The sequence below is a fragment of the Lissotriton helveticus genome, chromosome 1_2 (genome assembly GCF_964261635.1).
Source record: "Lissotriton helveticus chromosome 1_2, aLisHel1.1, whole genome shotgun sequence".
NCBI lineage: Eukaryota > Metazoa > Chordata > Amphibia > Caudata > Salamandridae > Lissotriton > Lissotriton helveticus.
In genome coordinates this window covers 363387319-363408579 of record NC_136058.1, presented here as the reverse complement: position 1 = coordinate 363408579, position 21261 = coordinate 363387319, and positions in this window count along the sequence as shown.

Sequence of the window (21261 nt, the reverse complement as noted above, 5' to 3'; positions counted from 1 at the left end):
AAGGACCCTACGGCACTGCAGAGAAGGAAGACGTACCCCTTCCTGACGACAGCAGCCCAGCGGCCGGACGTCTTCCACTTCCCTCGCGGACCGGACGTCTTCTCTTCCTCGGACTTGACCCAAGGCCTCCATCCGCCCCCCCCTTTGTTCAGAGACATTTTTATCACCACCTACCTGTGTCCACAATAAAACTCGCTAAACATAGCGCACTACATCTGGCCTTCCCGCCTGTTATTCCGGCCCGCTGAAACCCACACCCCACAGTTGCACACTAGTAGAAAAAGGATCACCCTCCTTCCTAAATCTGTACCCGAAAAAGATACTATTGGGGAGATCAGTGAGAAGGTGTTTTTGGAGGAAGAGCAAATTAAAACACTTGTGAATATGATTGATGCCAAGATTAAAAATATTGTTAACCCTCTGATAGACAAAATTGATCATCTTACTAAAGAGGTATCCAGGCTAGGGGGTATTATAAGTCAGTCAGTGGAAATGGTGGGTAACTTAACAACGCCAGCCCGTAGTGGAGTTGATTCTAGGGTAAATGCATTAGGTGCTGGGATAGAATGTAGGGAAAAAACGGCCCAATTCCCCAAATTCACCATCCCTGTGCATCTAACATCAACCATGGAAGTAATTTTGAAACCCAACCATCGAAACTCACGAACACTGGTATTGAGAAAGGCCCGGTTCAACTTGTAGTTGAGGCCTCCCCCCCTAGTTTTGGTTCTGGCTAATGTACCTCCCTTAAAATCAGGACAAGAAGAACCTACAGCTTCTTTGATAAGCAAAGCCTTCCACTGGATCTCCAATAACATGGTGATATCCCCATGGGGTAAACAACAACTAGTAGAAGAAATCACCATGGCTAGAAGGGTGGGTTGGATAGGGAATAGTGTTAAAAAATTCAAAGGTGACTGTGTAGTCCTACATTTTTTAAACCCGGAAGTTCTCCCTGAGGTATTGAGAAATATTCTCCCACCACAACGTAGGAGCACAGACATCGTTCCACTAACTCTGGACTTTTTCTACAATAGCAGTAAAATAGGGAATTCGAGGATTTTGAAAACCAAGTGGAACCTGGTATCACATAAGTGGGGTAGGATCCCCCAGCCTAGTGAATGGGAAATCAACTTAGAAAATCGATTTGGGGTGTTATCCAATCTTAACGAATGTGATTGACTCAACCCTGCCGATAGAGCAATGCGAAGTAAGCTAGTTGAGCCAATCGGTAGGGATACCCCCATAAAGGGAGAGCATAGCCCGTTATTGGACATCCCCTTGGATACGGGGATAAGGGTAGTAGGATCACCTACCTTAAATAGCGGGAACATGAATAGACCTTTGAAGTTGCGGCCAAACCCAATTCATCCGCAGTCATGCTTGAACCCTCATGTTATAGTAATACCCATCTTATTTCAGAAATGGGGCGGGGGGAAGATCTTCATGGCTCTCCCCTTCCACAGACCCCTTCTGAGGCAGTGATAACTGGCATAGAAGACAAAGGGGTGACCCTTCTTTCCTGGAACATTGCTGGTATAACCAACAAGTTGACATCTCCAGAATGGTGCTCATTCATCGATCAATTCGATATTTTATTGTTCCAAGAAACATGGTCAGTGACCCCTATATCGCGTCAAGGGTATCTTAATTTCTATGTTCCAGCGATAAAAAACCCTAAGGGACGCCCACTAGGGGGACTAATAATCTGGGTTCGCCAAAATTTATGCTGCAGTATCCATCAAATGAGCTCCCCACTAGTAGATATACTGCCAATTCATCTCACCTGGACTAATGGTCATGGTATGGTTATATTTAATATCTACGCCAGGGGAATAGTGGGTGGTAAAACATCGGAGGTAATAACTGCCCTGGATCACGAGCTTGAAGTTCTTCCAACACACTTACCTTATATTGTAGGTGGTGATGTTAATACCACATTTGAACCGCTTGGTCAGGAAGACCAAACTCTAACTGATGAGGAAGACAGCAAATGGGGTATCCCACAGCTAGAACTCCCTGCAGTTAATAGATGGACAGAGGCAGCCATCCAACTGAAGGCCCTATGCTTAGCAAGAGGAATTAGAGCAGCAAATGGAAGAACTCCATCAGATCGACAGGGTAAGAACACATTTAATAATGATAGGTCCTCTAGTCGAATAGACTACATTTTAGTGGATGTTAGATTATGGAACAGCATGATAGATATGGCAGTTAAAAATCGAATAGAAAGTAACCATAATCCTCTATGCGTCGTTTTTAAAGCAAATGTAGGACTAAGGAAACCTATCTTAGGAGAAGGTAAAATTACCCTAGATGTAGTAACATCGAATAACCAGCGCCATATCAAATGGGGCAAACTCATTGAAAGCACGGAGAGATTAGAGGACCTAAAAAAAGCTGTGCTGGAAGAGGTTGCCGAGATTAGTACACATGTCAATAAGATAAATTTCCCTGAAATCATGCTTAATGCTCACTCGACCTTCTTTACAAAGTTGCAGGGGTTTTCTAAGAGGGAGAATAAAGCAGGATATGTTCAGAACAAAAAACCCACAACGGGATGGTATGATAAGACTTGTAGAGAAGCTCGTGAGAATCTTAACGTGGAACTCAGGAAGAAGAATATATTAGGGGTGAGAAAAGCAAGGGACAACTATAGGAAGGTGCAGAAGGAGGCCAAGAAAAAATGGGATGAGGACCATTGGCACGATTTAAAATCCGCCTGTGGTGCAAGGAACCAGAGTCAATTCTGGGCTCTGGTTAAATGGGAGAGAGGAGGGGTGGCTGAACCCCCACAAAATAACGTAGCCCAAAACCTATGGGTAGATTTTTTTAGACCCCAATATGCCTCTGTATTAGCTAATAGGGAACATGTCCTACCCCCCACAATCTTCTATCAAGATCAGCTATTTACTTTAAAAGAGGTTAGCATAGCGTTGGATTGTGTGACCAGGGGCCGCGCCCCAGGAATGGACGCTATACCAGCGGACGTGTTTTTAAGCGATCGCCCATCTTGGTGTCAGTATTTTGTGTGGCTAGCAAATTCTGTGGCCAGAGGTGCTCCCATACCTGCCTCTTGGAAGGGCGCGGAAATAATTCCAGTTTTTAAAAAGGGAGATAAATCATTACCCAGCAACTACAGACCTATTAGTCTCATAGACTCAGCCCAAAAAATAATAGGTCGGCTAATACAAAACAAACTACAAACCTGGATTGATGAAAACGATATTCTATCACCATACCAAGCCGGGTTTCGCCCCTGCACAAGTTCGGTTGATCAGGTATTTTTCTTCATAGCTCTGTACTGGAGGAATGTATTGCTCACCAATGGTACCCTGTACGCTGTGTTTGTAGACCTTAAATCAGCTTTTGATTTAGTACCCTGTTCCAAACTTTGGGGGGTACTTGCTGAAGCTGGTGTGTCACCGGAGCTATTGACGCTACTTGTCCGCTTACATGAGAGCAATTATGCGAGAATCAGATGGGGTGCCCAGGGCGAGGTGACTGACACATTCCCTGTCGAGCGTGGGGTACGACAGGGGTGTGTCTTGGCACCAACATTGTTCTCCATCTACATCAATGGGATAGTAAAACATCTAAGCCGTTCCCCAACCGATGCACCGATATTGGCTGGGACTCGCGTACCCGTTCTCATGTTTGCGGATGACACGCTCATAGTTTCCCGTACACCAAGTGGCCTCCAGAAGGCAGTAAATGCTTTCGGAGAGTTCTGCAAAGACCATGGACTCGAGATAAATACATCCAAGACGAAGTTCATGTGCCTAAACCAGCGGAACACCTTTAGGGGGTCTATAAACTTTGATGGTATTCCATTAGAACAGGTTGAAGCTTTCACATACCTGGGAATAAACCTTCAAAGTAATCTGAGCTGGAAAAAGCACGTTGATATGGCTGTGTTAAAGTACCACCAAATGGCAGTCGTAGTCACGCTTAAACATAAAACATCACTGACCAAGCCCATTAGTCCGGCACTAGAAATCTATAACATGAAGGTAGTCAGTGCTTCTCTATACGGTGCGGAGCTATGGGGTTTCTCCAACCTGAGGCAATTAACATTGGCAGAAAATAGTTTTTTCCGTCGCCTAATTGGTGTCCCCCAAAGTACCCCCACCGTAGCAGTGGCCTATGACTTGGGCAGGAAAAGTATTAAGGATTTAGCGCGACTTCGACCGTTGTTATATTGGAGACGCCTAATGACCACCCCAGAACTTGTGCACTTTGCAAATGCCCTAAAGGATATTATAAGGGCAGATCGTTTCCATTCGATCTCATGGCTAAAAGATATAAGAGGTTTACTTAGCAAGCTGAAACTTGATCACTTATGGAATTCTCCCAATATTGAATGCTTCCCACCAAAGTCTACGTTAAAGAACATGTATTGGGCAATGGTATGGATGTCTATTCAATGTGCAGGTACTAATGCAAACTTAACAGCACGTTATCTGAATATCAAATCGGTACCTTCTTATGAACTTTTTTGGGACTTTATCGAAAAACCATTTGAAAGAAAACTATACTTTCAATTTAGGATCGGGACGCTTCCCATAAAGGCGTTTACCAGTAAATGGTCGAAAAGCATAGACGATAAATGTCCCCACTGTAAAAATTTGATAGAGGATGTAGCTCATATACTGTTTGTTTGCCCTCTGTATGCTAATCCACGACGTAACTGGATAAAACCAGTGTGCCTGAATATAGGAACGCGTAGGTGCACAGAGGCACTAAGAATATTAGAATCAGATTGTACATCTTATCTGGCCATTGCTATTGCAAAATTCCTAGGCTGGTCATGGATTATACGTACTCGCACTTTACAGCTGCTTGGCACAGTTTAAAGATTTTTTGTAATGATGGATTTTAACGACTTGATGTAGCTAATTTCGTAAACAACAGTACTATGTTTAATTAGTTTCTTAAATGACGTTTTTAACTTTGTTCTAGTATTTATTGTATTGTGTAAGTTAGGATGTATAAATGCTTTTATGACTGTTGTCGAATAAAGCTTTGAAATTTGATTTGAGGTGAACTGGCAGAGCTGGGCCCCTGGGCCAAAGTAACTGAAGACCAATAGGTGAAGCAGCCCAAGGCTGACATGCTCCAGCAGTGAACCCAATCTTGATCTGTGGCACTCAGCTGTTTTGGCGCAGTGATCCACACTCTGCTCCGCCGGTGCACCCTAATCCAGATCTGTAACACAAGAACAGCAAAGTGTATGGGGATATTCTCAAGAACGTGTGATAATTACTGCAAAATTAGCTTAACGCAACTCTTCACGTCGCAGTTTACTGCGGGAAAATAACGCAGTGTTAACTTTGTATTCTCAACACGGCAACACCATGCGATAGGCTTACGTTAACACATCAAATGACCGCGTTAAAACTAACGCAACGCCATTAAAACACGAAACACGAACGTGATAATAGTAGCGATGAAGGCAATCACAATACAAAAATCAGAGATACCCAACAACAGGCCTGCAATTCCCATTCATCATGTGGGAGTGTGCACCATAAAAGCAGAGTAAAGAAACCGTGAGATGACAATGTACGAGCACAACCCCACATCCTTGACGTAGAGCAAATGACCATTGTCCCGCATCAAATAGGCATCTCCTCACAAACAGTCACAATGTACATTGACATGCAGTTTGCATGTGAACTGCGCCAATGCGGAAACATACATGGAACACACGGTGAAACCGCATCTTCCCTTCACATTGCAGAGGGACAATCAACACCTCCTGCACACAAACGTGTCATGTCCATGATTAATCAATAATGAAAGCATGGACAAATGTAGGGGCAGTGACTCCCACTTATGTACATGTTGCCCATGTTGTGGGACTTAAGTCATGCATCATGGTGGTACATATCTGACCACAAAAGGAGCCCTGTTAGCACTTGTAGGTCACAAATGACAGCCAAAATGGAATGATTTGGGACACATGTGACTCGGCAAAGAGTGGGATTCCATACTAACTGTGACACACAGAACTGGCAGTTCGAATACGTGACACCCTGAACAGCCTCTCTGCACAGAGGTGACACACCCCCCATCCATTAACAAATTATACAATTGTTAGCACTACATGTCGCACTCACACTTGTCTGATTGATGTGGTTGTACAGATGAGTTACATACACTCAGGGAATGTGTTTTGGAATGCATTTATTTGCACATGCTGTGCCTGTGGTCATTTTGTACTGTCTCATGATTGCTAAGGACTGTCACAATGTGACGTGCTCATGAGAAGAAATTGTCAATGATGGTGTTCCTACGGGCTATTCCTGCTGCAGCTGCAGTGGGGCGTGGCCCACCTGCCTCATCTTATTCATCATCGTCTGGTGCATCTGGCACTTGTATCCATGGGGCATTGCTGCTTACACATATGTTGTGCAACACACAACATGCAACAATCTTGCACACGATGTCTGGCCTGTACAGGAACCTTCCACCTGTGATGTCCAGGCACCTGAAATGTGAGTTCAATGCTCCAAATGTGCGTTCCACACAATTCCTCTGGTGCGTTTGTGGGCTAAATTGTAATGCCTCTGGGCCTGTGTGTTCGGGGCTCGGAGGGGTGGCATCATCCAAGCGCAGAGTGCATATCCTTGATCACCTGTGACAGTGCAGAGAGACATGAGTCAATAGTAGGTTCTGCATGATGTGTTGGCAGGCTCACTGTATCATTGGTGTGTGCTATGTGTGACTTAGTGATTCCTGTATGACGTGCTGCTTGTTGCAAATGCAATAACAACGACACAGGGTCGTGACTCTTAACCGGTAAGGCTGAGTCCATACTATTAAATAACAAAACAAGTGCCAATACCAGGTATTATTCAATCACCTTGAAATAGACCTATCTGAAATGAACAAAAAGGTCAGTTTTTAAGTTTACGTCACTAGTTTATTTTTGATTTAAATACTAGTGGGAAGAAATTTATTTTTCTGTGACTTATTAAGTAACTGTTTTTTGGTGTATATACAAAAGAGACTAATACGTTAACATATATACAAATAATTCAAAATGTACAAGAGACAGTTCCCATCAATTTTAGACACATTCAAACTTGCACGCTGTCCACAAACATTCATCCATCAACATTCAACCAACACAAACAGTACAAATCCCAAAGGTCAAAGGTCAAAAAAGAACAAAGGTATATATAACAGTGTCAATATACATATGTACAGTTTTCACATTTTTGAGTATTTTTTCTTTTTTTATATACAGAATTGTTCGCCCTATCTTATTTGGACCTAATTAGAGCAGAAAAAATTCAAATTTTTGACACAATGACCACACAACCGGTCGACGCGTTTCAAACTCCCCAGTGCGGAGTTCTTCCCAGGACCAACAATCTACAAAGACAAACAAATCGGTTTTAACATCTATGTCCTTCAGATACTGTTAGTTAAATCATTTGTGAACCTCCCAGAAATAGCTCCGCTCATACCTTAGTTAGGTAACTCAAATACTCCCAGAATGTTGTGTGCTTAACACGATGGACAGCTGTAAATACAGAGACATAACATACAGTTTAACACTCATTTCTGGTGTCAGACCTGCCATTGTGAGAATGCACTGGTGCGACATAAGGGCTTACCTTGGAATAAAGTTTGAAGTAATATCTGGGGAAGAAATGGAATACATATAAGACTTCATAATTTCAAAAAACCTTTTGTCCCAGAGTACGAGTCTAAACCTATGGTCCTCACCGTTTGTTTGACGTACAGGAATCCTTTTCAATTTTTCGGTATACATGTGACTAATGTACAAGCGCCCTGCGGGGACAAAAATGTCATGTACCGAGGTTACTGGTGGTATTCCACAACTGTTTTGCCGTAAACCTCTGCGCTCCCGGTGTGTTCTTACCGTGGGTTTCTTTCGGAATCCGCCTCCCAAGTCGAGTTTCCTGGTTTGCAAGTCCCGGTTTACCTAACCGGCAATGTTATTGGTTGTCCGCGCGATCACGTGATCGCTGCCTCCGTTAGTGTTTTTTTAAATGGATTTTAAAGCGGAACTGACAATTGCGAGAGCCCTGAACTAAAACTTTATTGAGGGTGATGAACAAGCGCTTTAATGGATCTTATCCCGCAAGAGATGCTGGACATATCGGCTTAGGGACATGGTAATAGAAACAGAGTATTACCTCGTCACGATGTTGATAAGCCCCCTAGGGGCACGCAACAGTATTGCAACAGAGATTCTTTACATAATTGTAAATAGTTTTCTGAAATTTCCTCTCCGCGTGCAACTTCGTGGCTCTGTGTTTAGTGGGTTAATGCAACTTAATGCATAAAGACCCCTGATGTGAGTACCCCAACTGAGTGAACCTAGGTCTGGAAATAGATTATCCATCTCCCCTCACTATCTCAGAAATTTCATTGAGACCTGTGGCAGAGGTATTGTATTTCAGTATGAGCATCGCCTCCCGTTGGTTCAGTCTTTCCTCTAGGTTTCCACCCCGGGTGTCATTCTCGATTTTAGAAATTACGGTCCATTGGAGGTCCTCCTCTGTATGTTGATGAGTATTCCAATGATGCACTAATGGTGCATTTGGTGTTTCTCGTCTAAGTCTCGATTTGTGTTGCGTTATCCGCTGCCTGACCTCTTGCGTTGTCTTTCCTATATACAGCTTCGGGCATGGACACATGACTCCATACACCACATTTCTGGTGGGACAATTTGTGAACGTATTGTGCTTCCAATGTATCCTATTAAACGAGAATACAGATCCTTCCTTGGTTTGTGAGCAGCAAAGGCAATTCCCACATTTATGATGTCCCTGAATGGGGGGCAGTCCAAGCATACCTCTCAATGAAGTTTTTTCTGCCTGGGGTAATGAAGCCCTCACAATGTGCTGTGCAATGTTTTTTTCTTTCTTAAAAGCGAAGAGTGGGACCTCATTCAGTTCACTATTAAGGTCTTTGACTAAATGCCAATTTTGGGTTACCATTCTCCGCAACACATTGGCATGTGGACTGAAAGTGGATACACATACTATTCTTTTTTGTTCGCAGTGTGTCTTCTTTTGTAGCAAGGTCTCACGTGGTATCCACCACACGCGCTTGAGCGTGTGTTTCAACAATTTTTTTGGGTACCCTCTGATGGACAACTTCAATACCAGTTCATTTGCGTGTTTAAAGTATTCCTCTTTATTGGAACAATTCCTCCTGATCCGGAGGAATTGCCCAAAGGGGAGGTTGTCCCTCAAATTTCTGGGGTGATGACTGGTATAATGCAAGGCCTTGTTTCGGTCTGTGGGTTTTTTAAATAAGGTTGTTCCCAATGTACCTTCTGACGCATACACTCTTATATCCAAAAATTTAATGGTTTTATTGGAAGAGCAGTGGCTGCATTTTATGTCCTCTGTCCTGTTGTTAATCCACACTATGAACTCCTCCAACTTTTCATGTGTCCCTGACCAAATGATGAAAACATCATCAATATACCGAAGGTATTTTGTGATGTGTTTGAAGTACGGATTGTCATTATGGATGAACTTCCTCTTGTATAGCCCCATAAACAATATCGCCAGTTCCGGCGCGAAGGGGCAGCCCATGGCCACTCCCTTTGTCTGGAAAAAATAATCTTTCTCAAACAAAAAGTAATTTTTCTGTAGGGCAAATTTAGTGAGTTGTATAATGAATGAAGTTGGTACTTGTGTAGGTTGTTCCCTTTGGTCAAGGAAGTAGGTAAGAGTTTCCAGTGCCTGGTCCTGGGGTATTTGGGTGTATAATGAGGTCACATCCATGGTAACCAGAAGCTGTGTTGTTTCCTCAAAGGGTACTGATGTTATTTGGTTCAGAAAATCTGTCGTGTCCCTCAAGTGTTCCGGGACACCTGCCACCAAGGGCTTAAGGAAGAAATCGATATATTTAGAGACTGGCTCAATTAAGGATGCACACCCTGATATTATTGGGCGTCCCGGAGGATTGGCAGGGTCCTTCTGAAGTTTTGGTAAAACGTAAAATACTGGTGTTCTGGGGAATTTGTTTTGTAGGAATGAGAACTCCTTTGGTCCCAGAATGCCACTATCAAATCCTTCCTGAAGAAGTGCAAAAAGTTCCTTTTGTAAGTCATCCACTGGATTTTTATTGATCAACCGGTAACACCTAGATTCACTCAATTGACGTTTCACCTCGTCCTTGTATTTGTTTATGTCCCAGAGGACTATTGCGCCGCCCTTGTCCGCCTCTTTAATCACCAGTGAATGATCATTTTTTAGTGAAAAAATGGCGTCCTTCTCTTTTTTAGATATGTTATACGAGACATAATGTTTTTTGTTTTCCAGGGCTGATATACCTGATAGTAATGTTTTTTCAAAAGCAACCACCTCCTTCGGGATTTTAGAACCTGGTGGGATAAATGAAGATTTATTACGGAGGCCAGTTACCTCGGTGGTCGTTGGGAGAGTTGAGTCTGCAAAGAATGTTTTTAACCTGATTTTTCTGCAGAATTCCATTGCTTCTACTTTCATTTTTGTGAAGTCCGTGGTGCGAACTGGGACATATGAAAGGCCCTTTTTGAGAATTGACATTTCAGCTGGTTTTAAGTTATGATTGGACAAGTTGAATACTGGTGATTGGTCTAATTCTTGTAATGTTGATGTCGTGTCCGCATTTCCCATGGCTGATAATTTTGGCGGTTGCATCCCCTGCCTCTCCGTTGGCCTCTTGATAAAAAAGGTTGTGATGTTTGAGGTTGATTCTGCTGATTGCCTCTCGGGTTCTGATTTTGATACCCTGTAGTGTCACTGGCATCCGATTCACCCCCAGTAGAGGAAGATGAGGTGTCAGAAAAAGTCAAACATTTATTTCGTGATCTGCCCTGATTGTCCTGGAACAGTCAACGTTGGTTTGGTCTTGAGTAGAAATCCGGATGTAAATATGGATAGACTGATTCGAGGGAAAAATTCTTTTGATCTAAATCAAATTTGCTCCCTTTTTGGGTCACCGTATAGTCCTTAAATTCCAATAGTTCTTTTTCTATTTTTTCCAACAGACCCTTTGCATCCGAAATTAATTGATTGTTTTGAATTGCCTCCGCTAAAGCTGAAATTTCAGCTAGTTCTTTTCTAGAGAGTCTCTGCGCAGTCTCGATGGTGAGGACCATTAGGTCCCTGCTGCATTTTGTTTCTATGCCACTGAAACCCTTTTTATATTCAGGATCATCAGTGAACACCATCGGGGTATTTCTAATTTGTAAACCCGATGGTATAGTACCAGCTCTTAAATGTAAGACCAAAAAGTGGCCATGGAGGTCTGTCCTAATCTGTTTTTTTCGTAGTCTGATCAATTTATCAGACTCATTTTGGGTTTTTGCTGTTACACTAAGTGTAGCAGAGGCAAAGATGGGAGGTTCACTGATTAGTTTTTGAATGTGATCTTCACTATAGAAGAACGTATCTTTATCAGACATAACACTTAAACACCACACACTAATACAACACACTAGACAAAGTTAGTACACGTATACACACTAGACCACCTGTTCACAGGGTTTTTTTTCTTCCAGAAACAATGCACAGTGAACTATGCAACAAAGGGGGACCACTTAGAATCCAAGCGACCTCGCGAACCTGCGTCCGCTCTCAATCCAATAACAACGACACAGGGTCGTGACTCTTAACCGGTAAGGCTGAGTCCAAACTATTAAATAACAAAACAAGTGCCAATACCAGGTATTATTCAATCACCTTGAAATAGACCTATCTGAAATGAACAAAAAGGTCAGTTTTTTAGTTTACGTCACTAGTTTATTTTTGATTTAAATACTAGTGGGAAGAAATTTATTTTTCTGTGACTTATTAAGTAACTGTTTTTTGGGGTATATACAAAAGAGACTAATACGTTAACATATATACAAATAATTCAAAATGTACAAGAGACAGTTCCCATCAATTTTAGACACATTCAAACTTGCATGCTGGCCACAAACATTCATCCATCAACTTGTTGCAAATGAGCAGCATCAATGTGTATTACGCAGCCTCACTGCTGCTCCTACCTCCCCACGAGCCTATTCACTAGTATGTGCAGCGCGGTTGCATGACTTGCACCCCTACGGCACACGTTTGTGATGCCTGTGTGCGCATGTTCACAAGCCTGACAAAGACACAGTGATGATGTACAATGAAGGTGGGCCACATGTGTGTAGGCCTACGCTGAGGACAGGGCGGACACAGATGTAGAGTTCATGCATGACTGAACTCGCCATGCAGTTGAGGGTAGAATTTTGGCTTATGCTGCCATAATAGCGCCCACACAACAGTTGGCATGTATGATCCCGGACCCCGGGAGGGCTTGTGCTCCCTCATTTACCCCTCGACTGACCACGCACTTCAGGGGCATGCTACATAGCAACATTGGACATTGCGGGATGGGTGGCGCAGACACTACAACAAAGCCACAAGCATTAGTTCCTTCCTTGGCAAGGCCTAAACGTAAGCACGCCCAGAGCCACGTGTTGAATCACCATACCCCTACACTGTACTGCTTTACGCCGGTCCACTCCGCTTACGTTCACAGGGGGGGTATGACACAGCTACATGTCCCAGGTCTACCCCACTGCATGGGGTGACAAGATTATGCCCGCTGTACACAGCACAATGTAATGTGGTATGGCCCGGGGCCCTCATGCATACATAATGACCTCACAGACACACTTAGATAGTTTGTGGAACTGGCTACAGGCACGTGCCCCCGGCACCTTTTATTGCCAGGGTCACATGTCCAGTGGCACATGTGCTGGATGGGTGTTGGGTAGTGTAAGCCACCCCTCAGGGGTTGGTTGGTGCTGGCAACAACTACAATAGTGATCAGACAATCAGAAGTTCAAAGTTCAAACAGCAAGAGTCCATGACTTGAGCTGCACAGGGTTAGTGGCCCTAGATGCACTGCAGCCAGCACAGGCACACCCCCACGGGACGGTGACTTGCGATGCACTGAGGTAGGGCCACGTGAGCTGAGCGGGTCCTCATTGATATCCAAGGAGAATGTCGCGGAGTGTTATGGGGGACAGTGGGAGGTGTCCTTCCAGGGTATAATGCAGAGGGCAGAAGCAAGCAGAAATAGGCATATGGAGGAGTTGAATGCTATAGACTCCTTTTTTACCACCATGTCAGTATTAGCTACATGATGATGAAGACAACCCCCAGGCCATAGACTCAGATGCAACCAAAGTTCAACCAGAGAGTGTCCATGACTTCCTTGGCACGGAGTCAGTGGCACCAGAGTTGGAGGGGATGCAGTCTGCGATGAGGCCTGTACAATAATATGCCCTCTGCCATGAAGAGATCAAGACTCAGTTTCAATTGTGTGACCTACTCGACAGCAGTGTGTGCCGGAGGCAGTAGTCGGTAGTGGCCCAGAGTCACGTGGCGTCGGCTTGCAATGCACAGAGTTAGTAGCATCAGTGCAGTTGTTGGTAGTGTTTGATCACCTCCGTAATGGAGATCCTTTTCTCCTCCGGACTGAATCGTGTCTTCCTCTTACTCCTCTCCTTGTGTAATGTGATATGAACTCTGCCATGAAACATCTCAAATGTGTGACCTACTTGACCGCAGGGTAGGCCGGAGGCAGCGACCAGTGCGGGTCAACCGCTGTTCATCCAGCACCTCCTGGATCTCTAAAATACGACTTTGAAATGGCATGTGGAGATGATTTGTGGTTGACGGAGGTAGAGGCACCAGAGCTGAGCTGGTGTGCAGCCTGAGACGATGCCGTGTTCTGCCTGGTACGGACTGTATTGGATTGGTGTGGGGCCTGCTGGACCACAGCATAGACCGAAGGCAGAGTCTGCAAGGACCCACAGACATGTGTGGTTGGAATAACATAACATAACATGTGTATTTGTAAAGTGCACGTTCACCACTACGGGTATCTTGGCGCTGAATAACAGATGTTTATTGTTACCCAACTGAATGGTACTCATTTTATCGACCTCAAATGGATGAAAGGCTGAGTGGACCCGCCAGGATTTGAACCTGTGACCATGAGGTCGAACACAGGCCCCCGCAATAGACGCATTAGTCCACTGAGCCACCAGACCCGGAATGCTATGCACAGAGTTGGTGGCACCACATCGAAGGGAGAATTGTGTTATAACCTCTTCCATAAAATATGTACTCTGCCATAGTGTAATCAAGACTCAGTTCCAAATGTGTGACCTACTTGTCCGCTGTGTATGCCGGTGGAGTACGTCAACGAGAAAGGAGTACTGCTGGCCTTGCTCGCGGAGGCCGTGATGGTCTGAGGAGGCCGCCAAGGTTAAAAGACTCAGGCTAGGAGATTGCACTGGCATGTGGTGGGCCCTCTTTGACACATGCTGGTGTCAGCAGGTGAGCATTGAGGCCTGGGTGCGCAGGGGTGGGCAAGACGGGTCTGGGGACCAGTGGCCCGGGGTGCAGCAGGCACACAGGATTGCAGGCACCGCCGCTCACGGCGTCGGCCTCGTGGTGGAGTGAGAGGCGCTGCCCTGGCAGACACATTGGGCATTCCGGAAGAGAAACACGCCCAGAGCTACATGCTTTTTATTCATACCCATACGGTGGCCTGGCGTACGCCGGGCCAGTCCATTCCGCTCATGCTTACAGGGGGTACGTAACAAGCTATATTTACACGATCTTTCCCACTGGCTTGCATGACATGGTTGCATCCACTGTCCGCTACACTCCATACACCATCGGTATATGTCGACATGGATATGTGTGTGGTCTGCATACTGCTATCTGGCCATCACATCCATGCCACACTTGGCATTGTTTTCTGTCTCATTCATGGGTCACTTGCCTCCTTCGCACATGCCTGGTTCCCACCTCTCCCCACAATCTGCTATTGTGTGGCTGAGGTGCCATGTCGTTGATGGCTTATGTACATGGCTGGCCCAGGTTTCCAAAGTAAGTTGGGCTGTTGTGTCTGGTGGATGGGCATGTTGTTTGGCATGGTGTATGTGAGTTTCTAACATGTGCATTCCCAGAGTTGTGAGTTGCATGATTGTGGAGTTGAGGTGTGTGGTGTGTTCGTTTGGTACTTACCAACGAGCAGTGCATTTCCGTAGGTGCCATTCTGGAAGCGCTGGTTGATGTTGGACTGTCGGAAGCTGTATGAATCATGCACACTGCCTGGGTAGTTGGCGACGACATTGGTGAAGAGTCCCCGGTGGTCCACTATTGCCTACACATTGATGGAATGCTTTATGTTGCGGTAATTGTGTGCAGTGTCGGCAGGGGGCACAAGTAGGACATGTGTGCAGTCAATAGCCCCTAACACATGCGGGAAGCCAGTTATGGTGTAGAAGCCTTGCTTGGTCTTCAGCTGTTCCTGCGCAGTGTGGGGGAATTATAGGTACTGACGTACCAAGCTGATGATGACATCCAGCACATGTGTGAGGAACTTGGATAGTGCTGGCTGTGAAACTCCTCCGACTATGGCGGTTGTTGATTGGAAGGTACCGGAGGCCAACCGGTGCAGCACAGCCAGCAGCTTTGTCTGTGAAGGGATGTTGGCTGTCCGCTGTTTTGGTACCATCAGCCTGTGGGCAATGATGGTCAGGATGCGAAGTATGGTTGTCTTTTCGAGCCTGTAGTGGGCAATTACATTCTCTGGTGTTAAGTCTGTGAGGCTGGTGAGTTTCCTGAAGGTCTGTCTTTGTATGCATTGCCTCTGTGGTGGTCCAGGGGGGGCAGGTGGGTCCAGGTGGGGGTGGAGGGCCTTGGGGTGGTGGCAGTAAGTGTTGTGGCCCTGTTGGGGCTCAGAGCTGCATGATCAGGAGCTCCATGGCATCTGTTGATCTTCAGGTGTGGCTTTGGCCTGGGCTCCCATTTCTGGTGCAGGTTGGCGTCTGACTTTACACCAGGTTAGAGCAGGTGTTAATATCCTGCTGCTAATGCACGTTATTGCCTGTTTTGGGTTCTTATCGCCAATCTGGCTGGTGATTGAGAATGTTGGGGTGTGGTGTTGTTGCGACTTTTTGCAAGGGAACGCCTAATCTGCATCTCATTAGCGATAGTTGCCGGGGTCATCTGTGGCGATGTTTTTGGCAGCTGATATCGCAGGTAAACTGGTGATATGGGCTGTTAGCACCAGCTTGTGAATGGGGCGATACATTTATCGCCAGTTTGGCTGTGATAAAGTGTTGATAACTCGGCGATAAGTCCTTGAGAAAATGCCCCTATGAGTGTGTAGCAATAACTGGACAAAAAACGGTGATGCAGGTCAAGATGGAGGTGAACTGGTAGAGCAGAGTGTGGGTCACTGTACCGGAATGGTGCAAATCAAGATTGTGGAGCAGTGGTAAAGTAGAACATGGGTCACTGTATCGAAATAGCCCAAATCAAGATTGGGGTGCACTGGTGGAGCAGCGTGCAGGTCACTCTACTGGTGCAGCGGACTGCCGCAGATCAAGATTACAGTGCACTGGTGGAGCAGCGTGCGGGTCACTATACTAGAGTAGCAGAGTGCTTCAGACTAACTGTGGGCGATGAACTCCTCTCCCCTAGCAGAGGTTGAGGAGATTTGGTAACTAAACATTTCAATAAAACACAGAATTCAGGCAATAATTCAGACACCGCTACATAGTGGAATTAGGTACTACACCCACAATCCTTTGATAAAACAACTTTGACTTTACATGCTAAAAAAAAGCATATAACCAATTCACAAAAGTGACCTTTGAAAAATACCAAGCAATGAGAGAGTTGATGATTTTTGGGTCACCCCTAACCTAGGGGGAGGGCAAGCAGATGCCTTGAACACTAAGAGCATATCATGCTGAACGATTCGGTGGTGAGAGTGAGAGGATCATGCTAAGTTGTGCTGGAAAGTACAAGCTTGAAACTGTGGAACAGGAGAAGTAGTTCTTAATATTATTCAATAAAGGAAAGAGGCTTTGTTTAAAAAAATCTATATGTTTCATTGTTATTTTATTAGAGTAGGCATTGGTTGCTTTTTGGAGCACGGACACTTCCAGCGGGTCAAGGATACAGATGTAACTGAAGAGGGCCTCAAAATGCAGGATACCAGGTATGGGAAGATTATTATGGACAGCTGTTCACAAACTCTGAGGGAATAACACGCCCCGCTTTATGCTTCGAAGACCTGGAAAAGGATTTTTATGAGATTGCTGTTAGCAAAACCACCTTGGCCTTAAAGATGCTAAAGAAAGGGAAGGCCTTTGGCCTGGATAGACTTCCAGGTGATCTTTTTAGCTCGGAGCCGGTTGTATGGGGTCCGGTCCTGACTATAGTTTTTATGCTATACTTAATGGATGTATGCTTCTGCCCACATGGTTGGGCGCAGAAATCATCCCTATCCATAAGAAGGGGGACAAAGGGTTACCAGAGAACTACAGACCAATTAGTCTAATTGATGTCCCCCAAAAAATCTTTGGTAAGGTAATCCTAACTCGAATTCAAGACTGGATGGACGAAGTAAATATCTTGTCGGACCTCCAAGCAGGTTTTAGGGAATCCACGAGCACAACAGACCAGGTCCTAAGGTTTATGATGGTGATCTGGAAAGAGGTCACCATCAACAGGGGCCACCTGTATGTTGTGGTCGTGGACCTGAAGACTGCTTTTGATTCTATAAATCGGGAACAGCTGTGGGCTATATTGAGGGACATGGGGATGCCACTTTATTTGGTTAACATCTTGATCCGCATGCACCACGAAACCTATGCAAGGGTGAGATGGAGTAATGATGCCGCCCTTCCTGGGAAAATATCCATACAGAAAGGAGTACGCCAGGGGTGCGTCCTGGCACCTACCTTTTTTACCCTTTTCATAAATGGCATTATAGGGGAGATTTTTAACTGTGGTGGGGATCCCCCAAAATTGGCTGGTCAGCAGATCCCTTGCTTAATTTTTGCCGATGACACGTTACTTATTGCAAAAACTCCCAGTGGCATCCAAAATCTGTTAAATAGATTTGAAAAGGCTTGCAAGAGCAGGGGTTTAATGATAAACTGTGGTAAAACAAAATAAATGGTTTTCAACTCCTGTAAGAAAAGTAGAGGGACTCTGTTCCTGGACTCGCAGGCTTTGGAGAAGGTTAAAGCCTTTGATTACTTGGGTATTAGGATAAGTGATGACGTATCCTGGTCAAACCAGATTAGAAAGAGTACTTTGAATCTCCAACATATTGATAGAGCAGTTTTGTGCAAGATCAGAAACTCCCCCTATAGGCCATTAGCCCCTATTTTAGAAATCCATAAGGCAAAGGGCCTAGGAGCAGCCCTATATGGGGCTGAGCTATGGGGTCTGGAAAACCTAAAAGAGTTGACCAGGGCTGAAAACAAGTTTTTAAGGGCAATTGTGAACCTCCCTGAATGTACACCCCTAATGCCCCTTAGATACGATTTAGGGCTAAGATGTATAGGATATTATGCTATCTTAAGGGCGCTCACCTTTTGGCTAAGAATTTGGGTGAGTAGAACAAAGGTACCATTAAGGTGTGCTATGATCGAACTCCTTGATTTACACAGAAAAACTGGGCGAATTAAATGGCTTAAACAATTGAGGGATTGGTTCACCAAGCTCAGAATGAGCTATCTATGGGATGACCCAGGGTGTAGAAGGCGGCTATCCCGTTTAAAAAAAAAAGGTTTTGGGTTATGATGGATAATTAATTTGTGTTAAATAGTACTAATGGTCCACTCACAACAAATTTCCTAAATTTTAAATGTGAACTTATCTTTGAACAGTTTTAGATGATATTGAGCCCCTTCAGGCTAGAGCCATATATTTGCAGTTCAGATATGGGATTTTACCGTTGTATGGTAGAAGAAGTAACTGGGCTAATGCATCTGTTTCACCTATATGCCCCTTGTGTTTGGATAAACCAGTGACTGTAGAACATCTTCTTTTTTTCTGTACTGCATATAATGTTTATCGGAAAAAATTGATCATCCCTGTTTGTCGCATTTTATCTTGTAGTCGCCCCTCTGATGCCATCAGGATATGTATGTCCGATAATACTAGGTGGCTTGAATTTGCACTAACAAGGTATCTTTTGTATGCGTGGCGGAAACAATTGCATTTTTTTACCAGATTAATTTTAGCATATGTAAAATAGTATTTATTGAAATGAACTCCTATCTTTTAACTGTAATTGTCTCTTTTGATATAAGATCTTTTATTGAATTTTTTAAAACTGTTATGTGGCCTTCATTCATGTAAATGATCCATTTTTATTTGATCGAATAAATAAATAATAATAGAGCAGGATACCTTTTTCATGAATACGATTTGCTGCTGCAGAAAAGCTCAGAGTGGGAACAACAGGAATCTTGGCTGGTTGGTGCTGGCCCTCTGGATGTTTTTGAAACCAAAATGTTTCTAAAATCCTGGATTCAGGAAAGTTTTGGATAAGAATACTTTGGCACCAACCTAGGGCCCAGGACCTTGAGGATAGTACTTAGGAGTCATTTCTACTCCAGCAGAGGCCAGCAGCATGATCCACTGCATTTCCAGTTGGAACTGGTCAGCAGAGCTGCTTTTGGAAAGGTCTCTTGTTGCTTGCTGTGCCTATTTATGAAGTGGAGATCAACCTTGGACCTTGGAGTCAAATTGTTTTGTCCTGGATACAGGAGAATGAGCAGGTCCAGTCTTCTAGGCTCTTCTCACATCACTGACAGCATGTCCAGTCCTCTTCTGTACTTCCGCATGTCCAGAATGTCTCTGAGCAGAGTCATGTGAGTGCCATGTAAAGTCTGGCCCCAGCTTGGGGATGGGGGTAATTCTTGGCTCCTCCCTGGACAGGCTCAATCATCTCTACTTTTGCAGTATTTCCTAGGTGTCCTACTGCAAATGAACCCACAGTGACCATCTCTGCCTAAATTCAAGTGGGTGAATCCCTCTCCCCTTACGTAGAGCATTTTTGCCCATTCTAGTGCAGTGGCAAGGGAAATGAGCAATCATTCCTCTGGGGTCAGTCTAAACCAATGAAGACAGAATGGAAGGCGCACTCAAAGGAATTAAATAGATACGTGTGGTCTTGATTTTTCTTTTCTTTATTTGGGTAATTGTGAGAAGTTGGCCTGATGTGCAGTGTTCACTATTCTAGTGATCACTATATATCAGTCCAAACAACCCTTATTGATGATTGGTTGTAAGTCAACCTTATAGACCAGCTATCCTAGTAGCATGGATACGAGCAGTCTAAGGCTAAGACTCTAGAGGGCGTGTTAAGCCAGCTGTTTTACCATCACATTACCCCTTGAACACCCAGTGAAAGGACACCACACAAGTGTTATGAAAATAAACAATGTATTTATTAGAATCACAACAACCCTGTACTCTTTATGAGGACAGGGTGCTAAGCACACAACAAAACTCTTACGAAAATACTTAAGTTAGCACGTTATACACAAATGCCCGAGGGGCACGAAAAACCATATACTCTAAAAGTGGAATGCGAATTACTAGCAGGTAAGTAACAGTACTAATAGGCTTTGGGATCGCTAGGACTGGACTACTGAACCTTTAGATTACTAGCAGGAGGCCTAGGGAACTCAGGTGCAGAGTGTGCACTATCACGCGGGATGCGGGACAAAGTCTATGGAAGCTAGAATTCACAAAGTTAGTGTTCACGGGCGAACCCGACCTGGTAGGGAGAAAACAACAGTGGATCCTGACCCTTGAATAGTGAGGCTATGCTGGGACACCGAAGTGCCGAAGTTACCTAGCCCAGGGGCTGCAGCTGCATAGGTCTGAAAAGACGTCGGGAATCCTCGTTGCCGGACCAGGAGCCTGGAAGAAGGAAGTTGCTGGCAGGCGACCAGTGAAGAAAGTTCGATGGATCCAAGCCTGGATCAAGGAAGAAGAAAACCTGAAAGCAGAGGGGACCAAGTTCTTGAATCACTAGCCAGTGATTAAGTGGGCACCAGGATGGCACCGGGCGAAGTCACCGCAGTCAGGTGAGTGGGCGCTGCTGGGCTCTGCAGTCTCTCGGACCAGGAGGCGTTGTCGGCGACCAGGATGGAGGTGCGAGCTGTCCCACGAAGGTTCTTGCTGTCGACGTCGCTGGACCCAGGATTGGGCAACAAGTCTTGGCAAATGCAAGGCCCACGCGGTGGACCTAAAATGGCGTCTTAGCCGGACCAGGAGGGTCCGGGGTACTTCTCCGATGGAGGGAAGCAAGGGCCAGTCTGGAGCAACCAGACTAGCAGCAGTGTTGTCGTCGGGCGTTGTTTGGAAGGCCACAAGCCAGCGGGCTAGTAGCCAAACAACGCGG